Consider the following 15566-nt stretch of genomic DNA (forward strand, 5'->3'; position numbering starts at 1 on the left):
CCACGCTGTCGGGGGGCCGGTTTCTCCGGAAACCTCCGGTGGAACTCCTCAGTAAGAGCTGGGTCTAGAATGTCTCTAGCGTTAACCCAAGATTGTTCCTCTAGACCGTAACCCTCCTAATTCACCAGATATTGAAGGGCGCTACCCCGGCGTCTAGAATCCAGCAATCGACCACCATTAAAATGACCGTATTGTTCTGTGATAAGGGAAGGTCAGTAATGAAGTCCACCGCAATATGAGACTACGGATGCTGGGGAGTAGGCAGAGGCTGTAACAACCCAGCAGGTGTTTGATGTGAGGCTTTGGTTATTTGACAGAAATTACAAATTTGAAAGTTTTTGATCACATCTTTGGAGAGAGTGGGCCACCAGAACCGAGATGTGACTAATTCCAGGGTGGCTGTGAACCACGTAGTTTGTGCTGCGAGAGTACGGAACATGAGAGCATATTCTGCTGCTGTCCTTCGTCCCTGTGTGAGAGAGAGTAGTTGGTTCCCCGGACTTTCCCCGTCAGCAGGATGTTCAAAAACTTTACGAAACTGCCTTGGGACGGCTTCAAAAGTGGGGTAAGTACTTTCATCATCTTTTCAGATCGCCGTAGCCCATTCTAATGCTCTTCCCATTAGTAGATTGTAAACAAATCCTACTCGACTGGTGTCCGTGGGATACAATGTTGGTTGCTGATTGACGAAGAGTTAATATTGTAGAAAAAACTCTTTACAACGGGAAGGAGTGCCATTAAATTTGTCAGGGAACGCTAGTCGAGGACTTACGGTAGCTGAAGCATTGGGAACAGTCTGTAGTGTGGGAACCACCATCGGCACAGAGGAGGAAGCTGCCGGGTTGGTTGTGAGAAGCTGCTGCATGGCCTTCACAAATTTTTCTGTTAATGAAGTTAACAGTGTTAACTGCTGATGGTGAGTTGCTAGTTGAGAAGCTTGAGCCGATAGTTCCGTAGATAACTGTACCAAAGCTGCTGGATCCTGTGTTGGCGAAGTCTTCTGTTTTGATGATTCAGAAGCCATCAGATCCATTTGCATGCTATATTGATCCAAAGACAACAAAGATCATAAACAGAGGGACAATCCAAAATCAAGTCGTAGAGCAGGCAGAGTTCAGGGCAGGCAGTGTACATTCACAGACGATGAGACAGGCTAAGAGTTCAAGACACAGGTAAGGCAGAAATGGAATGGAAACGCTCGGTAATGACTGCTGGGCAAATCAAGACTTCGCACTGAGCAATAGCATGAGTGCGGTTTAAATGCATGGAGGTGATGAGAGTTACCTGTGCTGCAATCAGTCCTAGGCAGAGAGGCTTATGGGAATTTGAGTCCGATGAGCCATTTAGAATTCGGGTGATGGCTCTCTCTGGTGGTGCACGAGAGAGGTACCCAACATTTCACTTACAACAAATAAAAGCAGTTTTTAACTTTTTAAAATCCATTTTAAGGTCAAAATTATTAGCCCCTCTACAGAACAAACCATTGTTATACAATAGCTTGCCTAATTACCCTAACTTGCCTAATAAACATAATTAACCTAGTTAAGCCATCAAATGTCACTTTAAGCTGTATAGAAGTGTCTTGAAAAATATCTAGTAAAATATTATTTACTGTCATCATGGCAAAGATAAAATAAATCAGTTATTAGAAATGAGTTATTAAAACTATTATGTTTACAAATGTTTTAGAAATGTTTAGAATTCTTCTCTCCATTAAACAGAAATTTTGGGAAAAAATAAACAAGGGGGGGGGGGGGTGGGGGGCTAATAATTCAGACCTCTTATACACACACATCTGGCTCTGGATGGGCAGTCCTCCACTACACCTTGGTCCCACATTCATTTCAAAGTAGTGGCTCTATTGATGCATTCCTTACTATAAACAACTACAGGGTAGGCGACATCTAATGTAAATATCTATTTAATAACTTGATGGAAACACACCTAATTTACATTTGGGATTTTTTCAATTTTTTGAAAACTTGGAAAAAGCTCACTTCATGTTAGGATGGAAACCCAGCTATTGATATCTAGTTGTTCTCTAAATTTGTTATAAATGTTGCCATTAGCTGAAATTTTCAGTTAATTCAACTGAGACAAACCATGTGACTTTCAAATTGGAAAATGAAAAAGCTGTGCATACAGTTCAAAAAAATAAAACATTAACTGATTACCAAATTCAGCTATACTGTGTTAGCAGCCTAAAAGTAAGCAAAAGTAATCTGATTACATTACCTAAAACATTAATCAGATTACTAACTACACAATGTGTCATTTAATTTGTAATCAGAATGTGTACAATTTATACAACATAGGCTCATTCTGAAACCATAGCCCTATATACATTTCTGGAGATTGTATGGTTGCATTTCATCTTTAAAACGAACAATACTGTGCAAAATTTCGCCATTCCTTTTCACGCTTACCAGCTGACCGCTTACCTCAGTACGGACAGCTTTTCCCCTGTTACCAGTTTGTACAGTAGCTCGCCATGTATGTCAGCAGACTTGAGATGCAGAGAGGAGTTGACCGTGACAACAGAGTTCGAGTCTGGTGTAGAATGGTTCCAGAAAGCAGGTAAGACAAAAACAAAAGCTAAAAAATAAAATAAACAAGTAAATAACAGGGTAAGAATGTGCAGAAAACAGGGGGCTTTTTTCTGGATCGCTTTTTAAAACACTGTGGTTGGGTTTAGGGAAGGGGAGATTGGGGTGGGGGATCGGTCGGTTGGTCAGTCAGCCACTCACTCAGTCATCAGCGGCCTGTGGTGGATTTATGCAAGAACAACAGGCGGGAATGGCACTTGCGAGAGAAATTTGAGGCCTCTGGTGGATTTGCGTAAACAAAAACTGCAAAAAAAAAAAAAAAAAAGTAGCTCCTAGGACGTATTTTGCTTTCTCCAGAAGTGTATATAGGGATACATAATCAGAATGAGCTTGGGTTGAATTTATATGTGATCTACTCAGCACTGTTTTTGCATCAGTCTACTAAATCCTCTTATGGTTTCCCTCTGAAGTGTCTGAATGATATCCAATGCTTTAATGCATAATGAAGATCTTCTACCTGAAGATAATGTGGTTTTGAGAAAAGCATTTGGAATTAATGCACTGACAAGCTCTTAATGCAAACTTAAAGACTTCAAGCTCCATGCATCAGATCTGCATTTATAACACCGATCAGTCTGCATTTATGCTCAATGAGCAGAATAATTAGCATGTAAATTTTATCTGGCCTTATGTCTGGATGTCAAACCATGAGGTGCTTTGTCTAACCAAACAGCCATTTCAATGTAGCTCTTCCAATGGATAGATCAAGTGCGTTACCCTCATATTTTTCTGGGTCTGTTTGAATTTTAGTGCCCATCAAGATGAAATTCCCATGAAAGCTGCATTGCATGAAACCTTCTTGTTGATCAGATTGTCAATGGTGATTTCACAGGCTTAAAGGTCTAAAAAGGATGTTGGGAGTAGATTAAGACATGCACCTGCATGGCCATGACACTGGAAAAAATCACTTTTTGATTTGGCATGCATATCATGCGACACAGTAAATTTAATGCCAAGGATCACAGTTTCCATGTGGAATGGATTTGCTTTAGATTCGGGCACTTCAGGCAACTTTAAACTCTGAAGTATGGCTTGATGCATGATGCACGTACTGCAGGCAAAAACATTTTTATGTCATACTTGTCAGTTTTTATATTTATTACTTTTCGTCTAATTACTTAAAGTCTAATTTATAGAAAACATCCAAGATAGCATTTTGTTTGTCACATTTTATTACTTTGTGTCTGTAGATTTTAATCACAACACACATTGTTAAAGGTGACGTTTGATGAAATTTTCACCTCTGTAGAAAACCTTTTTTCACGTTTTTTTCACGTTTTCATAAAATGTGAGAAAATATGTGCTATATAAATATGTGTATATGAACCAGTTATTTTCTTACGTTTGAGATCTGAACAGAAAATTGATTAAGAAGGTGGTCAATACTTGGAGTATGAATGGAAATTATGCAACACACATAAAGGGCTCTATTTTAATGATCTAGGCACAGAGTCTAAATCACAGCAATAAAGGCATGTCCGAATCCACTTTTGCTATTTTAGGTATGGAAAAATACGCTTTGCGCCCAGCGCATGGTCTAACAGGGCTGTACTTATTCTCTTAATAAGTTATGGGTGTGTTTTGAGCATAACGTGCATTAAACCAATCAGCGTCTCATCTCACATTGCCTTTAAGAGTCAGTTGCGTCACACCATTGCACATTTGCTATTTAAATGGCGACTTTGTAAGTGGATAAACTGAATGGAAAAACTGAACGCTTCACTAGTGAGAAAACAGTTGAACAGAGCATCTGCAGTGAGAATAAAGAATGAGCCTCCTCCATTCATCCTCTTTACTTTCTTTTTACTTCTTTACTTTTGTAAATAAGAAAACTGTGTTGTATGCACTCCATTAAAGACATCCATTAGCCTACATATTTCATTTGTTAAGTGCAAAGATTTGTTTCAAAACTATTTCTAAATTCAGTTCTAATTTCCAGCAAACTAATAAATGAACAATAATAATGAAGTGTGTTATATCCAATGAAGTGTTATATACATGAGTTATATCCAAGCACACGTCCTGTTCTTATGAACCCATTTGGTGAAGCAAACGTCTCCAAAACCCCAAAGATATAAAAATCTAAACTTGTTTTAATGAAAGCAAATATAAATATGTAAGTAATAAATATTACTAATAATAAAATCATTATACAAAAACAAATTGTCATGAATAGACTGAAAAAGCCCTCCCACACATGAAGGCATGGAGGCAATGTTTTTTTTTTTATGTAGAAAATAATCATTTTTGTAATATTTTAATTCTTTAATTCTTATATATCTTTATATCAAAGATATTTGAGTATTTGCTGTATATCCTGTGTGTATTAAGCAATGTGTACGCTTTTAAGGCACACAACTAAAGCGCTCTGCACTGGACTTTATACCTACTTTTCAATTACTGGTCAATTGTGAAGTCTATTTTAGTTCCTCAAAATAGCAACACGCCAACAATGCACCTTAACACACCTCCTTTCTAGACTGGAAAACCCATGAGTCCACACAGTGGGCCAAATTAATTTAGTATTTAAACATTGTGGCACAAAACGGAACAATTAGAGTTGCGCTAATCTGAAAATAGCAACAAATTGCGCCAAACACATCTTGCGCCTTATTGCGCCGGGTGTATGATAGGGCCCAAAGAAATACCTGACAAATGACATGGGTAGATTTGAAAGCAAGTCAACAATCATTGAAAATAGTATACTGCACAGTGCTAAGACCAGTAATATGCAATGACAATTTAGTGTAAAATTTGGCATCAGCATCTTTGCTTAAGAAATGAGATGGAATAAAATATCAGTCCTTAAGAACAGGATGTGGAGCCTTCAGCGCATAATCATTCTCAGTCTCAGTGCTGCAGGTGAAATTGCAGAGGAACTTTAGAAATATAAAACGCCTAAAGACCGTGTACTGGTGTTGTCTTACAGTGGCGATTCCTACAATACTTCATAGGCTGTTTCAAATGCCAGTAGCTGATCTGCAGGTGTACTGTACAGTTACTGAAGAGATGTCAAAATGGCACAATACAGTATATGAGACACAAATATTTAATAATACTCCAGTCTATACAGCAGTAGCAGAGTTTATTTGAAAAAAAGATAACTCCATTTTTTAGAGATCATGTTAAATGTTGTGTGTTGAAGAGTACACTTGATTTATGGAAATGACTAAAACTGTAGATTTGAGTAGTTTTCAGACATCAAGCTTTTACATTAGGTATTGAAGATTTCAATAGCAAAAAAAAAAAATCTATATTTATTGAACAAAAAAATGAATTAACCTCTTCATATATCACCATTTAAAATAGACTGTTAAGAGATTGTTTCAGTTTCACTGGCCACGCAATAGATGGAAACACAATGATGAGATATAGTACTTTATTCCAACTCATTATCTGCATTACAATGTTTTTACAGTGATTAAGGAGATCATCTTCAAGACAAGATTTTTTGTATGATATTTGTACAAAAATTATGCTAAAATGAAAGAGTTAGTATAATAGTGAAGGATTGATCCAATAGGCCTGTTGATAGAAGGTTTGCAAAGAAATGTCAGGCTCTTTTGTAAAAGTACTTTGTAGTATTTTCAAAATACAAAATACAGTATTTTATTTTGATACATTTTTGGCTGCTGTATTTTGTTGTTTATATTAATACACGTAAAACTGAGGTATTTTGTATTTTATTTTAAAAAATATATTTCAATGTGTTTTTACCCATCCCTGCAAGTAATAATACTGTAAAATCTATTCTGAATGTAACTGGGAGCCAGTGTAAAGGTGTGATGGTGTGATGTGCTCGGATTTTCTAGTTCTGGTCAGAATCCTGGCCGCAGCATTCTGGATGAGCTGCAACTGTCTGACTGTCTTTTTTGGGAAAGCCAGTGAGGAGTCCATTACAGCATTCTACCCTGGTGCTGATAAAAGCATGAACAAGTTTCTCGAAGTCCTCACTGGAAACAAAGCATTTAATTTTTGCAATGTTTTTGAGATGATAGTACGTTGATTTAGTTACTGCTCTGACATGACTACTGAAACTCATATTTGACTCTAGAATCACACAACGATTCTTGACTTTATTTTTTGTTGTTTACCCTTAGGGCCAAGGTATGCAAACACTGTGAGAACCTCATATCTGTTCCTAAATGCAATGACTTCAGTTTTCTCTTCTGATATCTTAGAGATCTCAGATTTCGTCTTTATGATGTGGAAACACCTTCAAATAAGAATATACAAATATGAATTATCCAGCCTGATCTCACGAGAAAACGTAAATATTTTGTGTTTTTCAGTTTAGTGGCTAATTCGACTGAATGAATTGTACGATCGTACAAATTTGTACGATTTTAAAATGGAGGCGTGGCACCCAACCCCACCCCTAAACTCAACTGTCATTTGGTAATGAGCAAATCGTACTAAACTGTACGAATTAGATCGTACGAATTGATACAAATTAACCACTAAATCAAAAAGTTACGAATTGCCGTGAGATTGTGTTGGAATTATCAGCCTTTTGTTATCCAGTGGTGATCCAAATGCAAATGGCTCTCTGTGAACTGTGAGCTGTTTTTGTTGTAGACATAAGTTACAGACATTCATTAAGACTAAAGTATCATTTTAACTTCTGTTAAATGGACATCAAATGTCACCTTAATTCCACAACACTTAATACAGAAATACACTTGACTGAACATGTATTATTATTTCATGCTCTAGAATATATATACTGTATAACTGCAGGTTAACTATGTTTATACTGCCAACCCTTCACACAACTTCTCATTTTGACTGTAATGTAATTATGTGCACCTTTTGTAAAGCTGCTTTGTAACAATGATTATTGTGAAAAGCACTATACACGTAAACTTGAATCAAAGCCATTTTCTCACATTTTTTTTACTGTGCAGACCATAATTATTCTATATTTTGAAGGTCTTTGCAAAGGGCTATGCTCAAATATGATTATGTACATTTTATTCTAGATTTCACCCAAAATTTAAAACTGCCTTATCGTTTATTGTCTGTGGTTTTAAACCTTTATAAGCTACTTTTTTTGGTTGAACACGAAAGAAGATATTTTGAAGAATGCTAGTTGCTGGGACCTATCAACTTTCATAGTAGGAGTGGAATTGAATAAACTGGTCCCAGAAAGCTAGGGTCTTTGAACACTGAACCTCAATCAGCTCTTGTTGGACTTTGGACAGAAGTAAAAGAAAAGCAGCCATTGTAATCTGTCATCTGGTCAGTGCTTCGGCACAGCATCAGCAGTTTATATCACTTCCTCCTCCAAATGGTAAACAGCATTTCTCACACCCACCAGGCAGATCTCAGCTAGACAAATATAAAAAGATCTTAGTCAGAGAGACTCAAATCATTCAATATCACAGATTTGATCAGCAGAGTCATCCATCTCAAAGTGCAGAAACAACAAGACATTTCACAATATTTCAACATTTTAGCAGGTGTTTATAAACATGATTTAAATTTTCTCGTTCTCATTGTCACCTTGCTCGCCTCTCTTGAGTTTCTCAAAAAAAGATGGAGGAACTGGTGTATGCTGGAACTAAACTTTCACACTCCATTGCCGCAAGCCCCCAGTTACCAACCAAAAAGCGGCCTGCTCCACAACCACCTCTGAGCCCACCTGGAAGAGCCCTCCGACTTTTGCCCCAAACAACAACTCACCATCTTCAGCCGGTGAATACAACAGCTCTCCATGATGTGTCTCGGGTGCCTGCTTAGATAACTGTGTCTTTATCAGATGTTTACAGAACAAGCAGGAACCCAGTGTGCCTGTAGCTTTCTCTACACATTTATGTGTTGTATTACGTGACAGAAAACCGAAGACTTCTTCAGGCCATATAGCAAATCACTCGAAATCTTGTGTCTATTAAATATAAATCTGAGACTACTGTAGCGAAAATAGCTAAAACTGTTAAGGTAGCACTTTTAAACATCCGATCAATTAACAATAAGTCACTTTTAGTCAATGATTTTATCAACACAAATTGCCTTGATTTTATGCTTTTAAATGAAACTTGGCTAGATGACAGCTGTAGCGCAACAGTTCTGATTGAAAAGCTCCTTCAAACTTAGATTTTTTGAGTGTTTGCAGAGCCAATAGGAGAGGTGGAGGCATCGCTGCCCTGTTTAAAGACGTCTATGAGTGTAAACAAGACAAAAACATTTGGTGACTATTTGTCTTTGAATATCTGAGTATAGCACTAAAAGGTGCTCCACGTATCTTACTGATCATTATCTACAGACCTCCAAAATATTCTCCAACTTTTATTGATGATTTTACAGAGCTGTTATCACTAGTAACCTCTGAATTTGACTATTTTACCATTGTTGGGGATTTTAATATTCATATTGATAATCCAGAAATCAATGCTGTAAAAGAACTGATGACTGTTTTGATCTAACTGAGCATGTTCAAGGACCCACACACAATCGTGGACACACTCTTGATCTACTTATAACTAAGGGTTTACACATTTCATCGACTGTTGTTAAGGATGTTGCATATGATCATTTCTGTATTTTCTTTGGCATATTGATCACTCCAGCTATTAAAGACAGATCTGTCTCTGTCAGAAAGAGATGCATAAATGAGAACACTAATGGGCAGTTTATGAAGGCCATAGCACCAAGCATATCTGCAGACTCTGTTGATTCTCTCCTTGATTTGTTTAACTCTAAAGTTAGGAATGTCATAGATGACATTGCTCCTGTTAAAGCCAAGAAGATGACTAGCAGGCAAAAGGGATCTTAGACAAGGTCACCAAGAGTACAAATGATGAAAAGACGGAGAAAGACGAAACTAGTAGTCCATTATGATACCTATAAAGACAGTCTTCATGCTTTTTATATGAAACTAAGCACTGCTAGGCAGATTTTCTTTTTAAGCCTTATAAACAGCAACGTAAATAATGCTCGTAAACTCTTTGCAACGATAGAGAGACATTATGTCTGATTTCATGGCAATTAATGGTAAAATCTTAGAAGGGATCGTGCAAGTAAAGAAAACATCAACCTGCAGTCTTGACACACTCCCCACATCATTCTTTAAAATGGTGTTTACCTGTTTAGAAATGGATCTTCTAAAAGTGGTAAATGCTTCACTTCTCTCAGAGATTTTTCCAAACTCACTTAAAACTGTAGTTGTTAAACCTCCCTTGAAGAAAAGCAACCAGGATAACACCCTATTGAGCAATTACAGGCCAATCTCAAATCTCCCTTTCATTGGCAAAATCATTGAAAAAGTTGAAACCAGGTTAACAAGTTCTTAAACTTCAAGGGGTGTTTAGACAATTTTCAATCTGGTTTCAGACCACATCACAGTACAGAGAGTGCTCTTATAAAGATAATCAATGATATAGGCCTAAATACAGATTCAGGCAAACCAACAGTGCCGCATTTGACACTGTCGATCACAGCAAACTTCTGGATAGGCTGGAAAACTGGGTTGGGCTGTCTGGGACGGTCCTTAAATGGTTCAGATCTTACCTTGAAGGGAGAGGTTACCATGTCAGTACATTTGATCATAGGTCAAGGTGGACACCCATGACATATGGAGTCCCACAAGGCTCGATTCTGGAACCTCTCCTGTTCAACCTTTATATGCTCCCTCTGAGCCAAATAAAGAGAAAAAAAAACAAATCTCCTACCACAGTTATTCTGATGACACTCAGATCTACCTAGCCTTACTGCCTAATGACTACAGCCCCATTGACACCCTCTGCCAATGCATTGATGAAATAAACAATTGGATGTGCCAAAACTTTCTTCAGTTAAACAAAGAGAAAAACTGAAGTGATTGCGTTTGGGAACAGAGATGAGGTTCTCAAGGTGAATGCGTACCTTGGCTCTAAGGGTCAAACAACAAAAAATAAGGTCAAGAATCTTGGTGTGACTCTGGAGTCAGATCTGAGTTTCAATAGTCATGTCAAAGCAGTTAGTAAATCAGCATACTATCATCTCAAAAACATTGCAAGAATTAGATGCTTTGTTTCCAGTGAAGACTTAGAGAAAGTTGTTCATGCTTTTATCAGCAGCAGGGTGGATTACTGTAACGGCCTCCTCACTGGCTTTCCCAAAAAGACAGTCAGACAGTTACAGCTCATCCAGAAGGCTGCGGCCAGAATTCTGACCAGAACCAGGAAATCAGAGCGCATCACACCTGTCCTCAGGTCAGATATGCTCACTGAATTCATACCGAATCACTCAGATCTTTAGGATCATATAAACTAGAACTCCCAAGACTTCAGTCAAAGCAGGGTGAATCGGCGTTCAGCTATTACCCCCCTCGCTGCTGGAATCAGCTTCCAGAAATGATCAGATGTGCTCCAACATTAGGCACATTCAAAAAAGACTGAAAACACATCTGTTTAACTGTGCCTTTACTGAATGAGCACTGTGCAACATCCAACAAATCGCACTATTATGTTTTTCTCTTCTTTTTCATTCTTTTATAACACATTTTATCTGTTTTTATGCTTATTTTTTTACCATTTTTATTATTTGTTTTTATTTCTCTTATACTTGTTTCTTTTACTCCTGTTTATGTAAAGCACTTTGAATTGCCACTGTGTATGAAATGTGCTATATAAATAAACTTGCCTTGCCTAAATTTAAGTTAAAAAAAATATATAAATATATATATATATATATATATATATATATATATATATATATATATATATATATATATATATAAATATATATATATATATATATATATATATATATATATATATATATATATATATATATATATATATATATATATATATTTATTTATTTATATATATATATATGTATGTATATATATATATATATATATATATATATATATATATATATATATATATATATATATATATATATATATAATGAGTCTAATATTATAAATATATATTTAGTGTATAAAATTTAAATAAATAATTTCAATAACAGCAATAAATTGTTTCAATTAAAATAAGCCTAAATTTAAAGGCTTATTATGTGTTAAGTGCATTGAGTGTTGTCACAACACTTAATACTGATATTTAATTTAATTTAGCTTTAAACATACATATAGCAAGGTTATAATAGTTTGGGATTTTTCGTTAAGTTTTAGTTTTTATTTAGTTTCTGACTTTTTGTTTTTAAATTTAATTTTTCAATGGAGTTCCTGCTGCCATTGAATGAATGCTTAATTTTATTTAATTGCTTGTATTTTAATTACATTACGATGTCGATGCTATAAAAGTAAGCTTATAAAATTTTAAATAATTACAAAAACCTTTCACAGGCAGGAAGCTTACCGATGGCTGAAAAACACTAGCTGTGCATATAACCCATTAGCACAACATCTAACTTTATCTAGCTATTTATTTTAATATTTTGGATATATTAAGTACTTGTTCTTGGACTGCTTTTGAGAGATTCCCCTTCCATCAAAGTCTGACTAGAACAGAGGAAAATAGATAGTCCACTCTTCAGCCACTTCTATCATTCAATTAAATATGCTTGGTTCAATGCAGGGGAGAGGCTTCACTAAAATGGGTCTGTATTGATTTTCCTAATGGCCGTTTTGATGCAGTTACGTGCCATTTGTTTTGCACTGCAGCTGCAGGAGGAGGAGAGTGAACAGTGATGCCATCATCCTGCACCTGTCTCCTTTACTCATTCACACAAAACACAGAGGAAAAGAGCTACTGGCCACACTGTGACCCTCAGACAACTGCACATTTCTCATGTTAGCAGTGATCTGAAACAACGTGGGTAGTTTTGGTTCCCACGTAATTAGTCGCTGTGAGGAAGCTTGGGATAGATGAAGTTACACAGTTGTTTAAAGTAGAGATTAGTGCCAAAATGCTGTGAAAGATGCCTTCACATACTAACATTTGTTTGCTTACACTTTTTGCTTGGCATTTTAATCCCTGAGAATTTCACTCAAAGAGAAGTTGATATCAGTGCATCTCAAACCAAAGGAAACAATGGAACAGGTTTCCATCATTTGAACGAATGTAAAAAAAACATGTGAATATGTGCTTGGACAACTTATTCTTAGTCACAACTCATAAAATAATGAAGCTCAATCAGGATGCTTGTCGCTTTGTGTTGCTTTGGGTACCCCTTTGAAATTGTTTTAGGACAAGTGGGGTCCAATACTTCTGGTCATTCGCATTATGTGGAGTCACATGTATTTATTGCAAACAAGTCGTTCAAACAAGTAGTACTGCATCCAAAGTTCTTTGAAAGCATGCTATATCTTTATGCAAAAAACTGAGTAATTTAATAAATAATAGCTGAAAATGGTGATATCTTCAGATGTCTTAAGATTGATATCACAGCCATATCACCCTGCAGCCCAAGACTCACTGAAGCTAAGCAGGGATGAGTCTGGTCAGTACCTGGATGGGAGACTACATGGGAAAACTAGGTTGCTGTTGGAAGTGGTGTTAGAGAGGCCAGCAGTCCTAATGCCCCAGTAAAGTGAAGGGGACACCATACTGTCAGTGGGCGCCGTCTTTCGGATGAGACGTTAAACCGAGGTCCTAACTCTCTGTGGTTATTAAAAATCCCATGGCACTTCTCGTAAAGAGTAGAGGTGTACTGGGGTCCTGGCCAAAGTCCTTCAATTGGCCCTTACAATCATGGCCTCCCAATCATCCCCATCCATCAAATTGACTCTATCAATTTCTCTCCACTCCATCAATAGCTGGTGTGTGGTGAGCGCACTGGCGCCGTTGTCCTGTGGCTGCCGTCACATCATCCAAGTGGATGCTGCACACTGGTGGTGATATGGAGAGACCCCCCTTCATGATTGTGATGCGCTTTGGGTGTATGGCCATACACAATAAATGTGCTAAATAAATACACATTATATTACATGTGATCGATCTTGAGACACAGAGGGAGCTAATAACATTTGATAAGATTGGTCACAAAACAAGAGGCAGCCAATAGTATTTGACAATCAAGGATGACATAAGAAGCTTTTATTTTGGTCAAATTATTTGAATTTGTGACTGAAAATATTAGATCACAGTACATGTTTCCACTGTGTGATGGTCCATCCCAGATGCCTCCGAGCCCAGAGAAGTTGATAGCGCTTCTGGAAACTGTTAAGATAGGGCTTCCTTTTGGCAAAGTTCAGTTTTAACTGGCATTTGTGGATGTAACTATGTATCATCGTACTTGATAAAGTAGTCATGAACCCATGTGGTGATCTTGATGCAGTGCTGCCTGAGGAATTGGAGATTGTTCAGCTTTCGCTTGTGCCCTTGTCCTTTACACACTGAAATTCAAACAGATTCCTTGAATCTTTGCACTGTTATGCACTGTTGAAGGTGAAATATTCAAACACCTTCCTGTCTTTCTTTGATGAACATTGTTTTTAAACATTTCAATAATTTTCTCACCTTTTTGTTGGTAAACTGGTGATCCTTGGCCCATCTTTGCTCCTAAAGAACTAGACCTTTCTTGGATGCTGCTTTTGTAGCAAGTAATAATTATAATCATCTGTTGACTTCACTTGTTTCAAATCATTATTTAACCAATTTACCTGATTACTAGCCTCAAATTGCTTATGTCCCCATGTGTTGCAGGTCTGAATGACAGGAATGGATGTATATTTACAAATTAAATGAAGTTGACTAGAAATATGACTAGAAACATGAAATATTTTGTCTTTATATTGCCTGCAATGAAATACAATTTTTAATTGCATTTTCCATACTGTCCCAGCCTTTTCTGGTTTGAGGTTGTTCTGTGATTTGCAACACGTACAACTTTGTTTTCTTAGAAAATGTAGTTTAGAGTTTCATGACTCATTTATGCTTTATATACATTTATAACTATACTATATGTGATTATTCAACAATCACAGGGGTGCTGCCGGCAGTGGGGTAACTGGTTGGAATGGTTCAGTCGGCATTTCATGTTTAATTGAAAGAAATGAAACTGACAATATTTTGTCTAATGGTGGAAGAATCACAACTATAAAGTAACTAGTAATGACAACATTTAACTTGATATTGCATCTTTAAAATGCACTGCTCATTTACAGGAGTTAAAGGCATTAAAACAGAAATACTGGCAAATTTAGTATTGAAGGTTTCATGGCTAAACTTGATCAGCCTGGTGATCAATTTTCATTGATTGCACTTTTCACCAGTAAGAACAGACTGTGACAATGTAATTAGCAGAGTAATAGCACAGTTTTGCTTAAAATATTTTAATGTACACAACAGTATGGGTGACATCTCTGAGTTCTAAAGAGGACAAATTGTTAGTGTGCGTCTCGCTGGCACATCTGTGCACATCGCATCACTGCCAAGGACTACCAAACCATTCAGCAGGACCATGTCCAACCAATGGTTCAAACATTGTATTCTGAAGGTGGTTATGTGTATCAGAATGATGATGCACCAATATGCACAGCAAAACTGGGGACAGAGTTGTTTGATGAACATAAAAGTGAAGTTGAACATCTCCCATGGCCTGCAAAGTCACCAGTTCTAACTATTATTGAGAACTTTGGGGTGCTTTAGAGGAGGGATTCAGGAAACATTTTCCTCCACCTGCATCACATAATGACCTGGCCACTATTCTGCAAGAGGAATTGCTTACAATTCCTCTGACTACTGTGCAGCACTTGTATCTATTATTTCCAAGATGAGTTGATGCTGTATTGGCCGCAAGAGAATGCCTTACACCATAGAAAATAATTATTGTGGTAATTAATTAAACCAGGAATTTAACTACAACCAGGCATTTCAGTTACATTGTTCACCCCCTGTACAGTAGGGCAGTGGGCCCCAAAACCCGGTAGATCAATTGGTATTGATTAAATTGATCAATTGGGCCACACAAGAAATCATTCATTATTTTTGTTTTATTGATTATCTAAGTCTAACCAATCTTTTATTTTGGAAAAATGACTATATTCTCTCGGTTACATATCAGTCA

This window comes from Danio aesculapii, chromosome 24 (assembly GCF_903798145.1).
Source record: "Danio aesculapii chromosome 24, fDanAes4.1, whole genome shotgun sequence".
Lineage (NCBI taxonomy): Eukaryota > Metazoa > Chordata > Actinopteri > Cypriniformes > Danionidae > Danio > Danio aesculapii.